The sequence below is a fragment of the Lolium perenne genome, chromosome 4 (assembly GCF_019359855.2).
Source record: "Lolium perenne isolate Kyuss_39 chromosome 4, Kyuss_2.0, whole genome shotgun sequence".
NCBI lineage: Eukaryota > Viridiplantae > Streptophyta > Magnoliopsida > Poales > Poaceae > Lolium > Lolium perenne.
The window spans coordinates 9,027,165-9,034,032 of record NC_067247.2 but is presented as its reverse complement, the minus strand read 5'-3'; positions in this window follow the sequence as shown (position 1 = coordinate 9,034,032).

Below are 6,868 nucleotides of genomic sequence, written 5' to 3'. Positions count from 1 at the left end.
AGGCGCAATTATGCCATGAATCGGAGGCAATCTGAACGGCTCGAAGCCTCATGTGTCATCGTGGGCAACACGTAAAACCTGTAGGCATAATGCCGTGATCGGGGACAACGAACACCCGTCACAGATCATGTATGGTTCGAGGCCTTGTGTGCCATCGCCGGCGACACATAAAACTTGTAGGCATAACGCCGCGATCGGGGACAACGAACACCCGTCACAAATCCTGTATAGTTCGAGGCCTCGTGTGCCATCGCCGGCGACACATAAAACCTGTAGGCATAACGCCGCGATCGGGGACAACGAACACCCGTCACAAATCCTGTATGGCTCAAAGCCTCGTGTGCCATCGCGGGCAAACACGTAAAACCTGTAGGCATAAGAATCCAAACCTGTAAAGAAATGCACGTGATGTGCAAATTACTCACCATATTTATTTTGCTCCATTGCCGTGAAGCCAAAAGGAGAAAACTGCTCCGACTCCCTGCGATGGATTCGTGGATTCGTGGTAGTGGAACTGGGATCGGTGAGTAGATGAATGGATTGGTGAAAATGGATCTGGTCGATGTGGTGATGAATGAGAACGTATCCCATGAAACGGCACAACTCATGAACCTGCTGCACCGGTGTATTCTGGGCCTTTGGATGTGAAACGAAGGGATCTAGTGAGATGGTGGGCTGCTTGCACAATTCCCGTCCAGCTAGATGGTGGGCTGCTTGCACAATTACATAAGGGACCTTGTTCTTATTATTTTTTCAATTAAGCAAAATTTCCTCCACAGATCTGGTCGTCTCTCTCCAGAAATCCATCTGTCTCTCTCTATTCGATCATGTTCTGTATCTCACCCGATCTAGAGCGAGCCAAGTTTCTCTCTCTTTATCTTGTTTGTGATGGGAATTTGTTGTTTGGAGCAGTCATTGGTTTGGAGAGAAGTTGGGGATGGTATTTGGACGGGGATCTCATTAGATCTCGAATTTCCATGGGAGCTCTAAGCTCGGAGATAATAGGTAAACTCAAATTTAAAATAGGAAACTACAGGCTTGGCTATGCTTGAGTGAAATTCGCCGCCGTTTTCGTGTGCTGGAAGCCAGAACCATGGAAGATCCAAGGACACGAATGGCTCAGCAATGGAAGCTCATATACGTAGAGTAGAGGGAAGAGGAAGACGATGGGATTTGGAAGGAATTTTCGTGCAAATCAACTGCCTTAAATGGTTTCTTTTGTAAAATGTACCAACAGTAAATCTCGTACGCTCAGTTTGCATCGAAAGGCTCACAATCCATGGTGCAGCTGGTGCATAGGTTGGTTTGTTTCACAGGATACATTCTCGGTGATGAATATTGTGGTGAACTGAACTGTCTCGTACTGTTGCCATCGGTTCAATCGGAAAAAATCTCTCCTGTGCCTCTCGTAAGAGTCTTTTTTATAGCAATCTGTGGTGACCAGTTTTCTCCGAATACGACGTTGCCCGTCGCTGAACTACCCCTCCAAAGCGCTCGGCCAAGTTTATTCAAAATACTGATCGCTGAAGTTTATCCATCCAAACTAAGCGAAAGCTGGAAACAGTTCGGTCAATTCCAGGCTCCGATGCATGCGTGTAAACCAGCACATGTACGTACATACTACCGAGTACTCCCAGAACCAATCGATCTGCCCATGTGCACTTATGATGGGTACCACTGAAATCAAATAATCATGTCCTGCAAACTATAGGCTGTCACGTGTATACGTTTTCCATGCACCTACAAAATGCTTATACTTCTTTCTTTGTACATATCTATGATTCTCACTGTTTTCTCCTTTGCTTGGTAGACTTTGATATTTTGCGCACATGAAAAAGATGTATAACCATACCAAATTTTCATCAAACAAATGCCCCTCGCCTAGTAGAGTTCGAATGCCTAGCAATTCGTACTATGCTTGGCGAAATAACCACTCTGCATCGCCTCCTAGCAGATTAGGCATATCCGAATCTCTCCGGCCGGCAGGTCCAGCTTACTTTGATATCCTAACTGAATGCAATCTGGTCCGCGAGAGATTAAATATTGGCAAGAAATCTCACAAGTCTATTTCAACTGGCTTCAGCTCCTTGAAGGATTATGGTATATCCTGGGATCAACTCCAAATTGAAGTAGAGAAGAAGAAGAAATAGCACCTGACTGAAATTGAAGAACTAGAGAAAGCTTTATCTCTAGCACGGTCAAGGCTCTCCACTGAAGAACTATATGAAGCAAAGATAGGTGATCTGCATGGTCAGTACAACCAGATACTGAGCGAAACATCAGCTGCCATATCTTCTTTTGAGCGCTTGTTGGCACAAGGTGACCACAGGGCTTCGCATTATTCAGCAAATCGCTACCAGAGTACTCGTGCACACACCATCGATGATACACGTACGGTTGTTGTGGGCCGTGTCAGTTATTTTAATCCGTCGGATGATCTCGCGTAATGATCCGATGGAGACGTGGGGCCTTGACATTGCTGATTGCGAGTTTGCAACCACCGGGGCCCAAATTAACTAGCCGGAGTACGCACTAAACCTGCTCCTACTTCACTACTCAAGCCTGGGATAGTAGATGAGTAAAATGAACAACATACTCACCTACTTTTTTCTGTTTACAGATATAAGATGTTTTAGATATTTTAAAGTACACTAGATACACATCATGGTGAGTGAATCTATACATGAAAAGTTGATTAAATATATACCAAAATAGATGAATCTACTAAAAGCTAAAACGTCTCATATTAGTGAACAGAGGGAGTAGTAATTACTACTAGGAGCAAAAAATATGTTTTGCAGAATTAAAATGACATGTATGACTTGTAAAAAAAAAAGACATGCACACTGCCATGTACGGCATAAATTTAAGACATCTATATTTATGAACAGAGGTGCTACCTCTTTTGTAAAATAAATGTCTTATATTTGTCTAGATATAGATGTATCTATATCTATACGCATTTTATTTATAGATATATACATATGTATAAAAAAATCGAGACACTTATTTTAGTACAAAGAGAGTAGTATTTAAGTTAAGTGCTACGTGGACATCTTTTAATTGCTTGCCAATTCTGGTGGACAAAAACAGAAATGGAGCCATGTCCATACTTAAGACTTAGACCGTCGACTACACTATTAATTGATTAAGCATATGGTTGGCCTAGGTTATATCACGGATTTTATTTATCAAAATGCTCCTTTCGTAAGAGATTTGGAGAGCGACGTCTGTACAATACACATTTTGATGCCAGAAAAAAATAGGCATTTGATCTTGATCTTCTTAATTCAGCCTCGTTCTAACTTCGTCTGAACCTTCTGGAACCATTAATTGGAAAGATCGAGTCGACCATCCAATTATTGAATCAGAGAGCTGTTGATCTTACTGGTGGATAAGACCATCTGATTGGTGGCATGTTAAGTTATCTGCCGAAGGAAAAAAGGATAGGTCATCCAGCTGCCATTTTAAAGTTAATCCCAACCTAAGCTTTGGTCACGAACCTAAAATGAAATGACACGCCAAGAGCTCTCCATGGCAGTACAATTAAGCAAACGACAGCCCGGCCCTGCGCTTAGGTCGCCGTCACTTGATTGATCTTACGGCATCGGTGTTATCTACCTAGATAGATTAATTAACGGGGAGTTCATGTGTCGATCCAGCAAACGCACGTCACCAGAGCAAGTTGATAGGGTTAGACTAACGATTAATCCCGGTTTACCCGTTCCTACCGAGGACAAGGACGTGTGCTGATCAAGGTCGCGTCATGTGTATGCCTCTAGGTAAATTAAACTAGTGCCGAGATAGATAAAGAGGTTGAATCCTTTTTCTAAGCTCATGGAATTGTGACTTTTTTTTGTCACGACTGATCTTTAGTAAGGGACACGGTAGCTCGATTAAGACTGCTCATAGTGGGGAGTAACATAAGGTGGTGTCATACATAAGTTACTAGTCCATGTTACTACCTTCATAGCGGAAAGTAACTTAGAGATGGTATCATGCAAAGTCTCATTTATTAGTTTGTAGACTCATTTTATCTTGGGGTGTGTGATGTTACAGTAACATAGCTAGTTACCACCCTCTCTCTTTCTTCATTTATTGCTATGCCATGTCACCAAAACATATTGAAATGTGTGATGTTACTACCTAAGTTACTCCCACTATGAGCAGTCTAATACTACTGCATAGTTAGACCATCCCTCCAACAGCTTACTAAACTCATTAAATTAATACATTTGGCACAATGAATGCTGTTGTTAGGCCCGAGATACTGTAGTAGGACTTTTGTTTCTTAGTTTTCTTTTCTTTTTTTGGCTGTGTGCATCCGTAGTGCCATTAGGGTGGTGCGTTGTTGCAGAGGCTGGGTGTAATTGGTATCATTTTGATATTAATATATTCCCTTTATCGAAAAAATTTGGCACAATGAATAGAAAAACCCCAAAGTTTACTTTCCTATGTTCAATACAAAATATTATTTTGGGTGAATTCCACTTCAATTATACATTTATGACACGTATTACCTTATTTAGTGAAAAATATCAACCATACACCATTTTAGAAAGTTTGAACACGGCTTTATTTTGTTTTAGCATTCTGCATGATTTGTTAAAACGGAACATCATGTTAGCTCGATGTGGTGCCACAAAATATGTAAAGAACATATAGAGTGCCATCAAGGATCATCCAACATTCTCTTCACCATCTTTTCCATTTCTTTTCATTGTCTTGATATTTTCTAGCATTGGTCATCGTCTCACACCTTGTTCAACGGAAATGCATCAGAAAAAGAGGGTCCAAAGTTTCGGAAGAGGTAATCTATACGAATTTTCACTAGATGATGCAACTAGTGTCATATGCATAACCAACCGGTAAAAAGTGGAATGGGCTATTTTTTTATAATGATATATATTTCTCTCTTCTATAGTCGTATACCTAATTATAGCAAACCAAAAACCTATTTGATAGAACACAAAACAGAATGTAGGAGATGCCAATGACCGGAGGGGGATCTTCCGCGCTTCTCCAACCATTGGGCCTTCCTCTGGGCAGCCGCAAAGCAGTTGGCCCAAGTGACGTCCATCACACCCTCCGTCTCCCATTCAATTGTCGATCCATGCCATGTCACATCCTCCCTTCCCTCGACCACCGCCAGCCGCCATCAAGCCCCTTCCTCCGAACTACAACGAGACCCTTCTGCGCCACGACAACGTTGTCGCCAAACTTCTCCCTCCTTCATGTTGCCAACATTGTGTGCCTACTGCCATGAGGGTTGTCATGGACTCCAACTACATAGCCATGATAACCAGTATGACGGTGTGGTCCTTTTGTCACCTGTTGTGTCCCCCGACTCTTGCTTCAAAGCCGGCCGAAGTAGAGCTCGGCTCACAGGATGTGTTGGTGGAATTACTGCAAGGTGAATTTTTTCTTATTTTTTCATGTTGATTTGTTCAATGCAACTTAGTGAGGAGTTTCAGTTAGGAAGGAGTTATGACGATGAAGTATGTTTTGTGTTTGATGATGTTCGGTTATAGGTTCAAATTTGATGTCTAGAACTTAAGGTTTTGAAACATTGTTGAACTTTTTTGTCTGAAAATTATTATTACTAGAACTATGTGCACCATAAGCCAACTTGCTTGAAATGTCATGTGAAGAAACTTGGAGTTTATTCAGAGCGTACATGCATAACCAGAAATGAGAAAATGAAGTAAGTTGCTGGTGATGTTCTTTGTCCTATACCATACCTAAAACTGATTTTAGGTAAGCAAATATAGATATAGGTAAGCTGGTTTTCAAAGGATATTCAGGTAAACTGTTGCTTATCATGCCAAAACTCATGTGCTCTTGAGCACTAGTGAGTCCCTTTTTCAGAAAATTCTGAAGCTCGGACTTCTATATCTTAGAAATTACATTGTATTTTGGGAATTGCAAAAAAATATCAAACTTCTCACGAATATACTCGTATGCAATTCCTATACACTGTCAGAAATTTGTCTTATCTATAGCCCAAAAGATAACGAGTTTTCTACCAAAACATAACTCCGCACGAATATACTGGGCTATTTATAAGTAATCCCAAAAGGAGTTTATAACTTTTTAAAACTTAACAGCAAAACTTCAGATGTTTCAGAACAAAATGGGCTCGGGTGCTGCAAATTCGTATCCTTACTGATGTTTTTTTTTTGTTAAAATAGTGTCCATGAGCTGTGAGCAGACAGAGACATTGTATGTAATCTACAGTTGGCCAGTGTACTTTGTCAAATCCAGAGACTAGACGATGTAGCAGTAAAACGGGTCCAAACATGTTTGGGAGGACGACAAGACATGAGATGACACTGTGGCACCACCATTACACGGTCGTAGCATGCACGTACGCATCAAGCTAGTTAGGACGGACAACCACCGCTCCCAAATACTCCCAGCAGTACGTACTCCGGCGAAGACACGACGGGGAAAAGGGAAAGCCCGGCTTGAATGCACGGTTTTGCTGTCGGCGGCGAGGTAAATTCAGAACGACATTTATGGCCACGGTCGCCGCCGGTACGCACACACGCGTGTCGCGGCGTGGCTTCATGCCCATTCTTCTCGGTGCAAAAGGCCGAGCACGTACGCTTTGTTCCTGACCCGGCGCAATCATCATGAACAGGCCGCCGACACAGGGCTCCTCGCAAGCAAACTTTCCCTTCTTGTAGCGACCATCCGTCACAACGGTACGGGGATGTAAATGTTAACTAAATCTTAGCTAGGCAACGATCAGCTAACTCTTTGTTGCAACATACTTGTAAACCTATGTGTAACATGAAAAAATCTCATAAGCGAATCACAGCCCAACGATGGCATAAAATAGTTAATTCTCAATCGACTTCGAGTT